The sequence below is a fragment of the Labrus mixtus genome, chromosome 6 (genome assembly GCF_963584025.1).
Source record: "Labrus mixtus chromosome 6, fLabMix1.1, whole genome shotgun sequence".
Taxonomy (NCBI): domain Eukaryota; kingdom Metazoa; phylum Chordata; class Actinopteri; order Labriformes; family Labridae; genus Labrus; species Labrus mixtus.
Window position 1 is genome coordinate 14,763,308 of NC_083617.1, and position 18,947 is coordinate 14,782,254.

The window sequence follows — 18,947 nt, forward strand, 5'->3', positions numbered from 1 at the left end:
GAAAGAAAGGAACTTTTTACACAAAGGCAATTAAAAGTGTTCTACCTAAACGCATGTAAAAGCAAATACATTACGATCCTAAATTAAGTAAAAAAAAACATACATATAAATGATGTAACTACTACATCTCCTGTTTTTATTTTAATAGTAGATGATTTTGTGAGTCATGTTTTCAATATTAAAACAACCAAAAAATATGGATACTGCTAAAACCAAACCATAAATCAACTCTTAAAGAGCCCATATTATGCCCTTTTTGGGGTTCGTATATTTAATCTATGTACCTACTTTTGTACGTTCACAATAGCTAAAGTCCGAAAAAAGTGTCTGTTTTCATGTACTGCTCCTCCTTGCTCCCTCTACGCTCTTTGTCCGTCAGCTACGCTCTGCTGAGCCCCCAGTGCAGAGCCCCACGTGGGCCAAGTCTGCTCTGATTGGTCTGCCGATCCGCTCCGTCGTTATTGGTCAGCAAGGTTCTCGGAAAGCCAATGGGCTTAGATCAGTGATCTCACACTGACAATGACGTCGGACTGACAATTTTTTATCGAGGGGGGCTAGAACCGAGCGTTACATGCGGCTAATGCTACAGCTAACAGGAGGACGTAGGAGAAGCCGCGTTTCCGCGGACTTTGAATTTTTGCACATAGATGTGCCTAAACATACACAGGACACTTGGAAAACACACTAAAGAGCATATAAAACCAGAAAAAGCAAACTATTATATGTCAGTACTTCTACTCTGACAACGATAACTGAACATTCATTTTTTTACCCTTACAACTGTACAAACAAAGGTTACGTAATTGTGAAAATTGCTGATTATTCCAGAGTTGGTAGAAGGTACGATCGCACCATGATTTCAATAAACTATCAGTATTTATTTATCAAGCCAAGAGTCCTACAGATAATTCAATAGATTCCTGGGCACAGACATGTCAAAGCCCCCCTTAGCCCTTCTCCAGTAGAGAAAGACTTGCAGCGGGGCTGTTTGTTTGTTTGTCCTTGTTTTTGTGGTTGTTTTTTTTCTTATCATTTTAAAACGTTTGCATCTCCTCATAGTGATTTGACTCAACTCTGTTGGGTTGTTCGGGTCTCTTTGAGATCTTTTTCTGAATCTTCTACTTATTTGGTGCCTTGTTGAAATCATTTCTATTCGTAAATGATCAACAGGGTATACCCGTGCACAGCCTATACGTTCTCAAGGGTGCACAGTTGCAGGAACATAAATCATAAATAAGAAAAATAAACCTGTGAAAATTACTTCACTGTAACTTTATTATGAGTGAACAATACGTTTTGCCTGTAGCTTCCTCAGGTTGTCCAACATGATTTAGTTTTCATTTGCATTTTTGTTTTGTTTTTATTCGGACTTTCCATCAACACATGATAAGTTTCACTTCAGGGACCCTCTTAAAACTCAGGCCCCAGGCTGTGCCGGTAGACCCATTCAATAGTCCATACACAGTAACTGGAAAATTTAATTTATGAATAACTGAAACTAATGATGAAAATAGTGGGCCATCACCAGATTCACTTCTTTTATAAATAAACCATGATAAAACTCCTATTCTCCTTTTCTGTAACCCCTGTTAAATGCAGCAATCTGACTTGGAACATTATTATGACAACCCGCTATAATATCTGTGCAGTTACTATTGCTACTTTAAAATCTACTACGGTGACAAAAGAGCTGACAATTCTTAAATGTATGTATGAGGTAAAATCATATTTTTTAGCTTAAACTGTTGTTTGGCAGTCAGATTTTAATATTACATTATAACTGTTTGCAAAGACAGGCTGGTGTGCAGCTGTGGGTCGGCATTAAACTGTGGCATAATAAAAAACAGATATCAGCTTGTAAGTGAGCCTGCACCATCCTGTCCATTTAAAAACAGCCATGCCCACAACAATGACTCTTTAAGGCGGTCAGTATAGCTCTGGATAGTACACAACTTCCAGCACATGTTTGTTGTTTGTGGTAAACCAGCATTTTGCTTATTCACCATCTTACGAGTCAGTCCCTGACCAACAGAAGTCCAGCTGCTCTTCAGTCCTGTATAACTTGCGTGTGTAGTGTGTGTGTGTGTGTGTGTGTGTGTGTCAGTGTGTGTGGATTCAGTATTTTTCTGCCTAAGTTTGTTTTTCTTCTGTAAGCACAAAGAAGACAAAAAAAAAGAGTACCTGGACCTTTAACTTTAAGTGAAAACTTTAAATCATGAGGGCTGTATTTTCTTATTATGTTTAACTATCTTGCTGCGTTTAATCACACAAGTCATTTTAAATCATCACTTGTCAATCTAACTTGCCATTCACTGCACATAATTTCCTAATTGTCCTGTATAGTTCACTCCACTATTTATTTTCTTCTTGTATATACCTCTTATTTTTATTGTATTTGTATCTTGCCAATTCTGTTTTTATAAGTATTTTTCTCTTTCATACTGCTGCAACTCCCGAATTTCTCCTATGGGGATCAATAAATAAAATAAATATGTCAACAATCATTATTTTTTAGCGCCAATTCACAACAAGTATTATCTCGAGACGCTTTACAAAACAGCATATGGGATAATATGCAGGAAGGATTTCTCCTTTGTATTCCTCACGTTCCTGTTGTCCACACTTCATTTCCGCTGAGGTGGAGGACGGAGCAGGCCGTCCGCATCCATCCATCAGTCTGTCCGTTATAAAGGGTTATCTTATCTTAACTATGTTATTCTTTGACACTTATTTAGGGAAATAAAGAGAGAGAGTCTGTGGCCACTCCTAAGTCGTTATACTGCAGCCAGGTTAGTGGGGTGCTGTAACATGTTAAACATATAAAATATGATGCTGTACCCCTCTAAGGACATTTCTGAACACTGTCCCACAGCCTGTAAGAGAAGACTGTTGTTTATGTTGTGATGAGTGCTGCACCTCGTAAAGACATAATGCAAGCTAAAAATCGTATCTACGTGTTGCTTATTAGGATCTTTAACTTGATGTCTTTACTTTGAAGGTTTAAGCTGAGATGCATATAACTCACTTTTTTCAGATAACACTTGAATTAAATATGACTGAAGGAAGTACAAATGATCTCAGTGTTATATTTTGCACTACCTTTCATTAGTTTCTGTCAGAAATGTCACTTTTCTCTCTGCAGTTTGAATGCATTTCCTGATGTTGTCAGGATGGCATTTAGAGCAGATGAGTGTGACCTTTGAACGATGAAAAAAAACAAACTAATTTGAATCTTGCACACAGCTGTAAACAGCAGGTACATGAACGAACATATAACTCTATAAATATACAGTAACTCTTACAGACAAACAGAGACTAAAAAGATGAACTAAAGAGCTGAACTCAGTGCAGGAGATAAGTCCTCTCTTGACTTTGAAGAGAGCTAGAAACTCTTCATGCCCCCTTTGAGATTCACAGAGTATGGCTGAAATGAAGACAGAAGGATACATTAAACATTTGTTTCAGCCTCCATTTAAAGACATAAGGTAACTTAGTTTGATGGAAATCAGGAGCTCTTTATTCCATTTATATGACAACACTTATTCCTGAATTTATCATCAAAGGAGATTAGAAACCCAACATTCACATAGGGAAGCCGAAAAAAGCTTTAAGTTTCTTTGAACAAAATGTCATAAATCAGCCATTAAAATAGTTTCAGGCAACTTTTCTGTAAACCAACTAAACAAAAATGCAACTAATGAGTTATCTGTGTATAAATGTATTTGTCATGAAATGAGAGACATCAGCATGGCTGCTACATTGCTGAAAACAAAGAGACTGAAAATCAAGAAGAAAAACATCATATTTAGTGTTGAGGGTTCAGGCGAGAGAAGTGTGTGGGCTTTATTTGGATCCACAGATGGCACACACACACACACACAAAATGTTAAATGTCAAATTTCATCTTTACGTTTGCCTCCTGACAAACACATCTCCCTGAATAGTAAAGCACAAAACCCACAAAGCTTTTCTCAGTTTTGTTTTTCAGAAGTTGACTCGTGAAAAAAACAACAACTCTTATCTCACCTGACCTTCCAATATATACACCACATGTAAACATGTGGTGTATATATTGGTTGGAGATATGTTTTTTTATATTCCTGGAACTTACACAATCTCGCAGCATCATCTCCAATAATCATTGATTATGAGAAACAACACATGTCTGGAGGATTCCCCTTTCTGTTCCTGTCTGCAGCCTCACCACGATGTGCGAGGAAACTCTAATCATGTGAGGTAGACAACATGTCCCCACTGATGATAGCAGATCTGCTTTACCATCTGTTCTTATCTGATCTCAAAATGTGCCATTATCAAAACAGAACTCTGGTGCAAACTGGACTTTCCAATCCACAAAATGTGTTTAGTCATGCACAGGTGTTACCTGCCTGGCTGCAGGTCAACAATAACAAATGTAATTTCATTTGGTAACTATGACATTTATTTTAGTCAAAAGTAAAAAAAAAAAAATACTGTATATCTGTATAAATTGCTATATTTTGCAAGTGCTATAGTCCACATTATGAATGTAAATAACTGTTTTAATCATGTCATTCCTTATGACTTAATAAATTATCTATCAATATTCTGAATACCTAGAGTATGTAGAAATAATGTGACGAGTTGCTAACAAGCCAAAATGTGGTACAGAACAGTGCTGAAAGGTAGTTTAGATAAAGCTTTAATGTCAATCTAACCATAAAAATCAACACTTTTATTGAAACCATTAGCTCATAAACATTCAACAATGCTTGGGTCACACACACTATGTAGGTACCTACATACCTCCCATAGGCACGTGCGAACACATCTTTAACTATGGCCGCTGCTTTCATACGTCCGCAAGAGTTTTCTTTGTGTGCAATATCTGAGTCTGGAAAAATGAGCAGAGCTATCTCTGCTCAGCTGAGTTGGGTGATTGTGAGTTCTGTGTGTGTTCTCAATGTGGTAAACGTTTGTTATTTCGGCTGCTGTTACCTTAACTGTTTGGCAATCCTGTTTTGGTTTCATTAGTGATGTATCCATTGAGCAACATTTCTCTTCAGGGGCTAGGTGTTTCTTTTAAATCTCACATGCAGTGCGTCGCTTCATGTCGTATTCTCCTCCATGCAGGATTGGATAATAACTGGCGACTGTAATGTCTCTCTTTCTCTGATGCTTCTATTATATTGATATGTTAGTTATAGAAGCACTACAGTGGTGTATATTTCATAACATTATTACACTCTTGAGCATTTCACTTTGGAAAGTTTGGTTAGATGGAAGTATTCAAAACACCAAGGAGGTGTAGTCAATTAAAGACTGATAGGGAACTCATCTCATTACCGTAAGCATCTGTGGCCAAAAAAACTAAAATCATTCAAATTATACTAATGTGATGCTAACTAGCTGCATTTATCTGGAATGCTAATGTGGAGTTTTTTCCAGTATGTGCCATATCTCAGTCAGTGGCTCTCGTCAGCTAATGATAGAACTGCTTGATTCAAATACAGTAAAAAGAGCTTTAGTGGCTTTACGCAGAACCTCTACAATACAGCGCATGCCATCTTGATTTATTGTTGCTCGGCTTTAAATCACAGTGAAAGCTCCCAGATGTCAAACTAAAAACAAGAAAGAGCTGAGGGGGTGACTGAGATGGCAAACAATTTGAGAAAGACTTTACTCTCAGCCATATTTATTGTTTTTCCTTTCATGAGTCATGTTAGCTGGAAAAGACATGCTTTGTCAATTACTCTACAGGACTTTACTGCACGGCCGCAATCTGGCAGAGGTTTCCAAAAATGACCTCAAAGCCACCAGTGGTTTGACTTTTTTATTTTTGTTTCAGGTGATGGATGGATTGAGAGGAAAGTCTGCCGCCTTTAAGACAAAATAAATCTGCTGCTTACATTAAAATTCATCTTGAAAAGTTTGACCAAAATCAATCATTTGGTGGAGAACAAATAAAAGAAGAAAACTCAGGATAGAAATGTGTGTTACAATACATGAATTGATCATGCCGTCAAACATCAGAGGTGTTAAAAAGTACCTTTAGCTTCAATTACTAAGCATCATTTTGAAATGAATCAGACAGTTACAACAGTGAAAGCCGGCAAAGTCACACATTTCTATCCTTCACTCCTGGACTAATAGTGAATATTTCACAACATTAAGTTGGGATTGGAGTTACACAATCATTTGGGTGGTGTACCCTGCTAGAGTATATCACATGTACTTCTCTAAAAATAACACCAAATGATGCAACTGGTGTGTTTGCATTGTAGGGAAACTGATGTGAAATGCATCACCGTAAGCATAGCCATTTATCTCATCCGTTTTTTAAAACCTTTTTTTTGTGCTTGTGTGCAGATTAGTTTTTTTTTTGATTGGCTAAATTGCTCTATTGCAGCCTTTACGTCATGTTCTGTTATTACATCTGTAAATACATAGTGTTTGTTACATAGTTTGACTCAAGTTCTTTCTTCTGTTAAGTGTTTTTTCCAACATTTTTCCATCACCCTAAAGGCAACACACGTTTCTTTTAGCTTTGATGCACTATTACATTTTTTAAAAATGCCTCTTTTGGGATGTTGTACTCTACGGTCTGTTGATGGGGAGTGTTACACCACAACATTACCAAGGCAGGGGACGCAGTGACAGTCAACAATTGAGCTTTGAAAAAAAAAGTTTTATTTTCTCTGAGAGGGTTAATAAGCACACAAGCTTTCATCCTTAATGCCTCACTGTAGGAAACCGACTGCTGAATCAGTTTGTTATCATAATGTTGTTCAATGATGGAGTCACCATTTTTGAGGTAAACTACACAGAGAATATTACAATAACAACAAGCCTGTATATGTCTTACCTCGTCACTATAATACAGTAAAGAACAGTCTAAGTAATGACAGCTTGTGTAATTACTGTAATTATTTATAATCAATGAAACATAGCGAGTGAAAATTGGAGTAATCTTTCTGAGGGTGTGTAACATGGCACTTGATTTCCAAAATGTGACATTCAATGTGTATAAGTCATTTTTTGTCTGCAGTCGTGTGCTATGAAGCTGATTTTCATACAACAGGTAGAAAGTCTGACAGGCTTTCAATGCAGATCAAGTTTAACATCTGTCTCTCTAACCATGATTTTTTTTTTTTAAAACATCAGAATAAAAACACACAGGTAGATTTTATCACTTATTTGACACAAAGAAGAAAATGTGGTACTTTGTTAGTAGGACAGAGTTTGAAATAGAGAGATTGGTCTTCTTATCATCAGTGGATGTGTGCTGTTGCGAGTGAATATTTGTGTGTGTGAGACCTCTCCCACTTGTGGTTGTCTTGTCTCCCAGACTGTAGGCGGCCTGCAGTCTCTCACATCAGGACAGCTCTGCATCTTATGCATGCCACCAACACACACACGCATTTTGTCATGAGAATACAATGAGAGACGAACAGTTTAACTGTCAGAAGTTGCTGATAAATAGTTTATTCATGGGGACAGAGAGGTAAAGATCACTGAAGGAGATATGGTAGAGTGGTCTCTGGTATATACTCTAAAGCTCAAGGTTAAATGGTTGCAGCAGCCATTGCTCACATTGCATTACAGTGCACTGGATATTAGGCTGACTATGCTGAATACTTAAAAAATAAGCATGTAAGTGTTAAAGGTTAAAGCAGATGTTATTCATTCATTCAGAAAAAGCATCTACATTTTTACCATTTCATTTTACACAGACAAGGACTTGTCATGAAAATAGAATAAGAACTCTGACTGACATGAAACATAGAAAATAGATCAAGAAATCCTACGTAATAAGTCCAGTTTCTCCAGGAAAGATTAAAGGCAGAATATGCGATTTTTTGATCCTGCAGATGTCGCCCTTGAGCACCAGCATGAAACCAAAACAACTTGCGCTGCATTGTTGTGTTAGCATGCTAATCTTTATTATGCTCGTATCTTCACACTGCATGTACATTTAACCGAGATGACCGTGATCTAAAAACACAGTTAAGCAGTGAGTACAGTATGTTATTCTTCTTTTCTCTAGTCCCTCAATCAAACAACTTTTATACGCGAGGGGAGGAGCCGGCCGGCCGTCCCGGCGATGTAAACAAAGCGAAGCTATGGCTAGGAAAGCTCGGAAAACATCACAGACAGCGGGACTCGGGTGTTACACCCATTGTAGACAGTCATGACTCACAAAGTTATTTTCAGAGGATATACTTGATTTCTATTACATTTAAGTGTGAAAAATCGCATATTAAGCCTTTAAAGAAAAAGTTGAATGTTTACAAGTTTCAGTATCAAACAGAGCCACCATTGCAACCTTTCTCTAGGCTTAACCAAAATCATCACCAGCATTATAGTCCTGTCAGATTTTGGATGATAGGCCTCCTTTGTTTCTAGACCCTTCTCATTACAGAGTCCCCGTCTGACTCCCACTCTCACTTTTCTGTAAACTTAATTGAACCTATAAGCAGGAGGTAATTCTGTGTTCTCTTGGAGTACTGTCTTTTATGCATTTTATATCAATACAACCTTTTGCTACATAAATTCCAATGTACCTGCACTGTCCTGTACCTGTGCAAATGGCAATAAATATCTAATCTACTTCAGCTTTAAACTGAACTGATGTCTGTCGCTAGTATCATGAGGACTGAACTTGGAGCTGGACCAGATGGAGGATCTCAGTCCTTTTTGAACACTTCCAAAAATGCTTTTCAGGAGCAACTTATTTGAGTAAAAAAACACTCTAAATCAATAGATATGAACAGAGTACAAGTACAGACGGGGTCTATTCTGTGCTAACACAAGTGAAAAACAAACAAGCCCGAGAAGAATCTGAGGATTAATCTGACGTATATCTACTAAGAGTCTCTGTTTTATATGATCATAACAAGGCAAAGAAAACAGCTCTCTTGCACACAAGTGTCAGGCTGATCTAAATGTAAAATTAGTTTTAAGGACACCTTTGCACTGAATATGCTAACAACGGCAGATTTATACTGCCCTGTACGTTCGCTGGTCATTATTTTGTGTGCCTCTGCCCCCCTCCCTCTGGGTGGTCTAGTCCGAGCTGGCCGCCTAAGACTCATAACGATGACCAACTTGTATTTTCTCCTAAACATTGACATGTTATGTATCTTTTCACAGATATATACAGTACGATGTTCACTGGATATTTTGTGACCACAATTCCACATCTGTATACATTGACATAGCCACATAGTGCTTGATTTAGGTGTGTGTTTGTCTTCTGCGTGTTTGTACATTTATTCTCTGTGTTTGTGTTTTTTTACACTGTGTACTCACAAACTATGGAGAGTTACAGTATGCTGTTAGATTGTGTCGGGGATTGTTCTCTCTCCTGCCTCTGACATGTGACAGTCGAAGACGAGAAGGCGTCCTAAATGAATCAATGATGGCTGAATTCTATGGAGCTGCTTCAGTTTCAGGGTGCTGATGTTGTGAATGCTAACTTAATGTCACACTGTCATCGCTTGGTGACACTTTTGTTTGCTTTTGTTTTTCTATAGACTGAAAAGACTGATGTTGTGCAAACAACAGAAGTTACTTTAGGACAGTCGACTGGCTTTTGATTTGTGGAGTTCATTCATGAAGACCCTGTCTTTTCGATTGAAACATGCAGATAGTTTGTTCCAGATCTCTTACCCGTCTCTTACGGTTTAAGAAAGGCTATTATGAATATGTTAGGTCATCACACATGGAAATTAGAAAAGCCAGACTCTTCTCCACTCTTCATACTTCCCCCTCTTAAAAAGAACAAAACTGAACAGAGTTGTTTTTTTTGTCATCATGGCAAATCGATTGAACAGTCACTTTACAGGCACCAAAATAGTTTCAGCAACACTGCAGTAGTTAAGCCTGGTGTTGCTAAAACAAATCAATGAAACACGTTTGAGTTTTGATGGTATTTTACAAAGCCGTGGGTTAGGATTAGTCATCCACTTTCTTCTAATTATTCCTGAGCTCAACTTTCTCAACTTTGTATTTTACATCCGCAGAAATCCGGCTCAATGAGTTATTCGTCACCATGAGTAAAACCCTCGGCTCCACGATTCATAAATCACCACATTAGAGTTCACACTTTCACTGGATGAGTTCACTGAATATGATTGTATTTGTAAAACAGCTGCACAGACTTCAAATAGTTTGTTAAACATTACAAAACATGCTGAAGAAACAATAGCAGTGGTTGAATTCTTGAAACATTTTTAGTTGTTGTTGTGGAGGTGTGTGAGGCCCCGCATGTCAGTGGTCCTCTTTCATTGCTTCAACACTTTCAACAGAGGGCGTTGTCGTTTTCACATCTCCCTGCAAAATGGAGACCACAGCACAGCCTCTGCTCGGCCTCCCACACGTCACTGCTATGTCAACTGAGCAGGTCGACACGCACCACAACTTAACCAGCCTGTTTTCTCCCTTTCTTTCTTCTTTTTTTTTTTTTTTTTAAGGGAGCCTTTTTGATCCTTATTTTCTTTCATTGTTTTCTGCTGCAAAACATTCACAGCACACATACAGAGAGAGAGAGAGTGAGAGCGAGAGAGAGAGAGAGCGAGAGAGAGAGAGAGAGAGAGAGAGAGAGAGAGAAGAGCATTTCTATTTGTCTGCTCGCTGTGAAAGTGAGCCGAAAAGAGAAGTGCTTTGATCGGTGGCGCATTAAAGGTGACATGATTCAGACTGAGCCTACCCTTTAGAAACAAGTCATACTGAAATTTAAAGTATGACTGTGGTGAATATAATGCAATATGTATGTCAAACTTTATTTTTTTATGAAAACAAGAAAAGTCTCCTTCACTTCCTTTCTGTTTCATGATTTAGCTCTCCCTTTGATTTCTTCTGTCTGCTTCTCTAATTTGATTTTTCTTCTACCTTAAATAGTTTCAACAAAATGATGGACAGCTTAGTTCAGGTCCATATCTTATCAAATAAGAATAATTGCTGTTTTTAAATAAGCTTTCAATTTTTTAAAGGTAGAAATGAATACATCTTCAAATGCTCTTACCCGTAGAAAATCTTCATTTTCATCTTGATTGCATTCTTCTTTGTTCTTCTATTCTTTCATTTTGCTTCCCTCTTTTAAAACTCAAGGTATTTATCGTTATTGCAGAGAAAAAGGGAAAAGTATTTCAGCTCCTCTGCCCACTGCTCTCTCATGCTCTTAGCTTCCTTTTCACTTTTTCTAACACAAACTCACACACACACACACACACACACACACACACACACACACACACACACACACACACACACACACACACACTCTCACTCACTGCCTGATCGCATCAAAGCTCAGCCTCGTTGTCTACTCCGCTACTCACTGACTAATTTTGATAGATGAAGCTTTACTCAGCGTCTCTTTTTTACTGTCTCCTCTTCTTGTATTTTTCGGCGACACAGTCATGTTGCATTATGTCATGCTTGTTCAGGTAAACTTTGTGAAACAGGTCGGTGGGATGTTGGTCTCTAGCGTCGGCTCTTTACGTCCCACGGAGTCCAACTCGAGCTCTGCTGTACGGGGAAAAATTGTCAACCTTAGTTCTGATTTGACTTTGTGCCTTCTTTTTTTGTCGGACCTCAGAAAATTGTTCCTGTTGTTTTGTCACAGGCCCCTGAACGTTTCCTCCCAGTAATAAAGTGAGAACAACAATGCTAAACTGCAGATGTGAGAGCTGAAAAGAGTGCAAAGTAATTATTGGAACTTTGATTGTGCACAATAGTGTGGTTTCTTAGCTTCAGGTTAGAGTTTTTTTTAGAAATAAATGTAGCAGTAAAAGTGAAACTCTGAATCAGAAGGAGAATTTCTTTGATCGATGATCCTGCAGAGGTGACATATAACGTTTTCGGTGTGGGTGGAGTGGTGTTAAATGTTGGCAAACGGTTATTTATTTATTTTCAGCTACAATAATTTCTAAAAGTTACAGAGTTTGTTATTCTATTTTTATTCCTATCATCAAAGTCCAGCTATTTTTACCACCTTAAATTTAATTAAATTCCAAATAAAAATTTAAATTATAATTCATACATTTGATAAGAATTATTACAATTGAACCAGAATAATCAAATAAACAATTTATGATTCCACAATATGAGCATGACCTCACTCTTAAATGTGATCTATAAACAATCAGTCATATAAGTGAAGCAGATACTGAAACTCTAACGTGACATTTATATTTGTTTTTCACTTTGTACGTCAGGCTGAAAATAAAAGCTGTACCCGACAAATAACTTGAGAGCGTTTTGAGGGTGGATTGGTGTCAGACTTGTTTTCTTCGTATAAATAAATCCATAAGTCAAACTGAAACTGTGATGCTTTGGAGTGATAATTTTACCAGAGACACCGGGGGAAATTTGCCTCGTGAAATGTTCTTTCTCTGACAACCCACTCAGTTTCGACTGGAAAAAAAAAAAAGTATTTAACCTTTTCAGCAACAACAAATGCAAAAGAGAAAAAAAAAAGTGGAGTCAAATGAGGGAGGCTGAAAATTGTTGCGATGTCTCAAAGTATAAATCCTGCTGCTGCATGCAAAGAGGAATCATTTGAAAGAATCACACAGTCATTCAAACGCACAGTTTGACTCACCGTTTTTTGGTTGTTTTTTAAGTGTTTACACATATTTAGATTTTCTGTTTCACATGCTGCATGTCTATGTGATGTTTTATCTCGTGTTTATGACTGATATGAGCAGTTTCAAATCTCACAACAACGAGATTTACAATATTTCCCAACTTACCGTGCGTGTACAATAATGACAGTATTTATTATATTGATGATCCAGCTGTGATGACTGAACATATATTGACTGTAAATATTTTTGTTATGGGACTTTTAATAATTTGGCTGAAGCTGTGTTGACCTTATTTTCTTCTAGTGAGAATTCAAACATAGCTTTATATTTTAATTCGTATGGTGACATTTAATGGGGAGGGTTACATTTCCAGAAATCTCTATAAATATGTTCTACATTTTTGATTTCCTTTGGCATTGGGATTTTTTTATTGAAAGTATTTTGTGAAATGTGGAAACCCTTTGTCATATTATGCTCCCTGATGATTCTCCTGAGTAATCTTTCTGAGGGTTTGTGCATGCAGTGGCTTGTTTCTGATGTCAAATGTCAGATATTGTCAGCCTCACTGATGAGTGGATGAGTAATTAAAAACATGTTGATGGTTTCAGTCAGCTAGTGTTGAATGCTCACAGTCCGTGGGTGGCATCACTTTGTTGCCATCAGCAACGATTTGACTAATCTCCTCACTATCTTGTTCCGTGTGTGTGTATTTATAGAGCTACGTTTATATCCAGTATAGCGGGATTGCAGTAACAGTACATGCGTATTGATTGTGTGTGTATGAGTGTGAAATGAAGCACATGTGTACAGTATTTAGAGTATGTGAGTACATGCTGTACATTTCCCCAAAGACCTCTGTGTGTCCTTTGTGTATTTGTGTGTATGTGTTTATGGGGCTGCGTTGAGGTTGTGTTTGTGTGCATTTATTTGGACAGTATTTGTGCATGTGAGTATTATTATTTTTTTCAATACTTGTGGGTTTTTAAGAATCTATTGCAAATAATATCACAACAGTGATGTGTTCTTGTGTTTGTGTGTATGTAAGAGGACTGTGTACCGGCATCTTTAATTTATTTTTGTGTGTGTGCTTTTTAACTTACATACAGTATACGTGTGTGTATCAGTATGTAAGTGCATAAATTACACATAATGGGATTTTTTTATACTGCTTTATCTGTGCAAACTATGGTGTGTTTACTTCCCCAACTGTATATTCGTCAGTGTGTGTGTTTGTGTTTTTACACATATTTCTGCATATTTGTCTCTCTGATGTTATTGTGTTCTACTGCTCCTAACATGGTAACTAAATGTTTGTGTGTGTTACCAATAATTATTACATGTGAAATTATGATTTTATTTTTAACTCTTCATGTAAATTTATACGTGGCAGTGTCCTTCTGCAGAGGTATAGCGTGTGCCATTGTGTTTAATTAGCATTTTATTACATCTGTGGGAGTACAGAAGTACTAAGTGTGTGTCTTTATACGTGTGTGTGTGTGTGTGTGTGTTTGGGGGGGGAATATTTTTTTTGTATTTGATAATGATTAGGTACATTTATTAGTCACTCAATATATCTGTGAGTCTGTGGTGTAAGTACGTGTGTTCATGCAATGTGGTCTTGTCTTGTCTTTATGCATGTTATGCACTTTGTCTTTGTTGCACGACTGTAATTATATCTGACTAATTATTATATTGACAATATTACTATTTTTATTACTACAAGTATGTAAGATGATGTCTGTATGTGCATTTGTTAAAGGAATATTACATTTAGAGTGTGTGTGTGTGTGTGTGTGTGTGTGTGTGTATATATACCGTATATAGTATTTGTGTGCTTATTTACACAATAAGTGTAGAACCACATGTTTACATGCAGGTATGCTTTCATAATGTGTGTGTCTGTGTTTATATCTGGCAGTGTTTTTGCTTCTATGAGTGTGAGTTCTTATCTGAAGATAAGGGGAGTTAAACTATAGTGAAAAAGCTCCTTAAAGGAGTGCAGAATCACACACATTAAAATGACTGTATTTCATCATTTAGTTGTTGTGACCCATGGTTAGTGCCTTTTCTGTCTTTTTTTTTTTTTTACCTTCCTGTTTGGTGGATTTCCCAATATGAGAGAATGCAGGACACAAAAACTTCACGTTACCCTCTAATCTGTCACAAATGTATTTTTTCTGAACAAAACATTGTGCGAAAAGGATGCCAAAACAGAAGTAGATAAATACAGTAAATGACAATAAGTAACAATAATAATATTTTGGACCTCCACCATCATGAAAACACATCATGAGGACATAATGTTTGGAAAAAGATTGATGCACCTGAGGAAGATTTTTAAAAAATACATTTTGAGAATATATTTTGAGAAGCGTTGAAGCTGGTCTGGATTCTTATTTTTTCCCCACAATTTAACTGATCATTTTAATAATATTTTATATGTGCACAGTGTGTAGCGTAGTAACCATATGTGCTGTGTTAATATGCAGTGTGTGTGTGTGTGTGTGTTTATGTGTGTGTGTATCGCAGTATGTGTTCATTTGCATGCACATGGACAAGTGAAACAACTTGTTCCCTCTTCTGGATGCTCTGCGTCTGTCTCAACTGACATTTACACATTCAAATCAGAGAGTGTTTATGGCTGTTTGAGGCACATTACAAGATTTCATGCCTGTTCATGATGACCTGCTTACTGTGTCATAGTCTGCCACTATTTGATACTCTAATGCTCTGTTAATGTTAAATAGCCTTACAACTCCCCGAAGTTAACTTTTGAGGAGCTGGACGCAGCATCGTATTACGCATCATCACCGTGTCATTGCCTTTTTCCTCCCATCATTTTTCATTTTGGTTTCCTTGTAAGTCAGTTTATATTAATGATTGTTTGTGTTCTGTTTAAGGTCCTGGAGACCCCTGGTCGTCTTTAACACTTTAATATAACACACTGACTCGGTGAACTGAGATATTATGAAAGCGTGTTTTAGACGTTCTCTTGACGAGGACACGTTCTTCCTGTGATTTAACTTTTATAACATGTGTCTCCTACAAATCATAAAAACATGACTTGACAACACACTGAACCGTCTTTGTGAATAACTTTAATCAAAATACACAAAGACAACAATTATAAAAAAATATATATATATAACCACAAAAATGTCCACATTAACTGTTATGATAATTCTTCACGGCCATTCATATTTTATCACATAAGCAGGTTAGGGGTTAGGGTCACAACTGCAAAACCTTTGTACATTGTGTTTAAGGGTTTGTAGAAAAGAAGAACTTTTGAGATTGAACCAAACACTTCTTATTTCTTTCTCATATTATTTTACACACAATCACTTTTTAGGTTATAAAAGGACATTTAATACATTTTTTTCCCTACTTTTTAAACAATATTTATGATATCCCTTTGCCAACACTTCCTGTACAGTATGCCCTACACCATAGGCCTGACAGCTTTTGATCAGTCTTTTTTTCTTTCTCTTCATATTTTTTTTTTGGATGAATAAGTGTTGTCTCTCTTAGCCCTAATAACATACACATGTACATTAACACTGCTGCAGGAAAATGAGATTGGCTGTGCAGCCACTGCCTAACATTGGATAATCCCTTCATCATGTCCATATAAGTGCAGACAGACAATAACGCAGTCATAGCATTGTGTGCAGCCTATCCTCTCTCCCCGGAGAGCTAGACCTTGATACCATCCCTCCTTCCTTAAAGCTGCTGTCTAAGATTCCAAGATTGGCAGGGAGAGTTGTGATCGGGGGTGGGAAAGAGGTGGGAGGAAGGGAGTGGGCTAGAGAGAGAGAGAGAGAGAGAAAGAGAAAGAGAAAGAGAAAGAGATCTAGGATGAAAGTGGGAAGGGGGCAACAGAGTGGCTCAGGGGTAGAGAGTCGGTCGTCTCTTAACCGGAAGGTTGGGTGCTTGATACCCATCTCCTGCACGCACATGTTGAAGTGTCCTTAAACCCAAAAAAAAATGCTCTTAATGTTGCGTGTGAATGTGTATGAATGGGCTTATAGTAAGAACTGCTGGACACTTTAAATAGCAGCCATCAGTGCGTGAATGTCAATCTCAAGTCCACTGACCATTTCCCATAGTTGGAGCATGAAAGAGAGCAAGAGACATATTTGTTTTTAACTTGATTGGGAAGAGATCATCAATTCAAACCCAGTCAGAAAACCTCATTTATGTGTTCATTTGCATATTCTGATTTTACATTTTCATTCTTTTATTCAGGAAGGTCCCACCGAGAAACAACATTCAGGGTAGTCCTGGTTGAAATGTCAGCACAGACAGCTTCAGGTAATTAAAGAAAATCTCTTTTATACACATGCACCTCATACAAGCTATACATGGAAAATAATGAGCGGAGAGAGGCATATATGTATGTAGCACAATCAAAACATAACTCATTCTCCCTCAAGTCAAAAAAAAGTGAAAGATGTAAACGTCTTCTTCAGTGCAGTTTTAAGAAATTCTTCAAATGTATTTATATGAGAAAAAAAATGAAGTAAGTTGAGATATGGGAACAGAAAAATACTGTTACCTAGAGATCATTGAATTCTCTGTGTGTTGTTTATGATACTGTGTGGGAGAGCAACATCCATTGATGATTAAAAAACGCGAGCATTGTCAGAAAAAGACATGATCAGTTCAAAGATAAGAATCGGTATGTTATGTCATTTGTTAAAGTTTGAGGTTTCCCAAACTTCCCATTCACATCTTACTTAATCAACATGCTGCATCATTGCTTGTTTTCAATGTAAGAATCACTCCGTGTTGAAGACTTTGTAGGTGACCTGTATTAAACCTCAGCTGGATGTAAACATGCTACAGTATACGCCATGTACTGAGAATTGAAACATTGACTGGATTTTCCCTGAGCTCTGCTGCTTTAGCGATTCACTGATATTGAACCTCTCACTTCCTTTTTGAAGTTGCTTTGTTTACCAGTCTACACGCTATTTTTACTGGAGGCCTCTGTGCTCGCTCACATTACCTCCGTTTACAGAGAAAAGGATGTGTTCAGCATGTGTTTAGTTTGGATTAACATATACACTTGTCATTGTTTAGAGTGGAATACAATAGGTAGAGTTTCCCAGGTATGATGATCTATCTACTTTCGGTAATATGCCTCTGATTTGCATGAGAGATCGTTTCACCTGAATGTTCCTGAATGAACAAACCAAGCTGAGAGCTTCCAGAAGGAGAATTGAGCTGAAAACAGAACAGACTTAAATCATTATTGATGCCTCTATATGTCATACAAAGACAAACAAAAGCATCAGCAACAATGTTGATAACTTCTATAAGATATTTTTAGTCCTTGTTGTTTAATGCTGAGGGTGTCGAACAAAAAAATAAGTTACTGCGTGCTGCAGAAAGAGTTTTTGTGTACATTTCTCATGTCAAAGATTCACAATAAGAGATGAGATGGACTGTTCAAAGAGAGCATGATTACATTAAAAAAAAAAGAATAAAGCACTACTTACACATGAACAGGACAAGATCAGCGAGGAGATAAGAGGTACTGCTTTGTCAATAAAACAGACGCGGCTGGAAGTTCCTCAGGGGCGTTTTAGGTTTTATAACACCAAAGAGAAACGTTCATGTGACCTTGTGAGTCATGTCATGTGAAGAATTTTTGTGACGTAAAGAGATATATTAATGTATCTCAAATGTAAAAGCTCTAATTGACTTTGACACTTTTAAAAGTCATATTGTTAAAAAGTTGAAAAGACACAACAACAGGAATGCCTTTTCATATTTCCATAAATATCTCTGCTATGATCCTTTTTCTTAAGCTTTGGGCCTTGGTTTTTGTTTGATTATAGTGTCAAAGTGGTTGATCCAGCTGTTTTGACATTCATGAGGCTGCAGCTCCTGGGTTCATTTAGTGCTGAGTCATTCTCAACAATTTAAAACAAGTATTTGAATGTTCCAAAACACTTATTAGTAGATGGAAACTACTGTCACGGAATACGTGTGATGAAGTTGTGGCTTGCAGGTTAAGATCACATAAAGACATCAGACATTTTGGAAAGAACATCATACAATAAGGTTGATTTAATTTTGTTTTATGGTGTTAATGGTTAAAGCAACGTATATTGCTCCAATAACACTTTAAGAAGAGAAATGCAAGGGAACATTGCTTGATGTTAATAAAAAAAACGTTTACGTTATCAGTATGATTTCCAAACAATAAAAGGGAAATAATGAGCATTTCAACCATGTCATTGTGGACATTTACAAAATAAAACTAGCATGAAAGAATAAATTCAGCTAAAGCTGGATGATGATGAATATTTTTTTCTATATCAAGGTTTTAATGTCATTCTAAACCTGCTATCTGTTCTGCAGTCA

The 18,947-nt window shown here is 37.1% G+C and overlaps 1 long non-coding RNA gene across 2 annotated transcripts in view; it reads left to right on the top strand.

Annotated features, from left to right (window-relative positions):
* Positions 1-18,947, top strand: part of LOC132975557 (uncharacterized) — a 64,187-nt gene that overhangs the window by 32,646 nt on the left and 12,594 nt on the right. For both annotated transcript variants that reach the window (XR_009673285.1, XR_009673284.1), the window contains exon 4: positions 16,821-16,886. This is a non-coding gene — a long non-coding RNA (uncharacterized LOC132975557). The remainder of the gene's footprint in view (positions 1-16,820; positions 16,887-18,947) is intronic.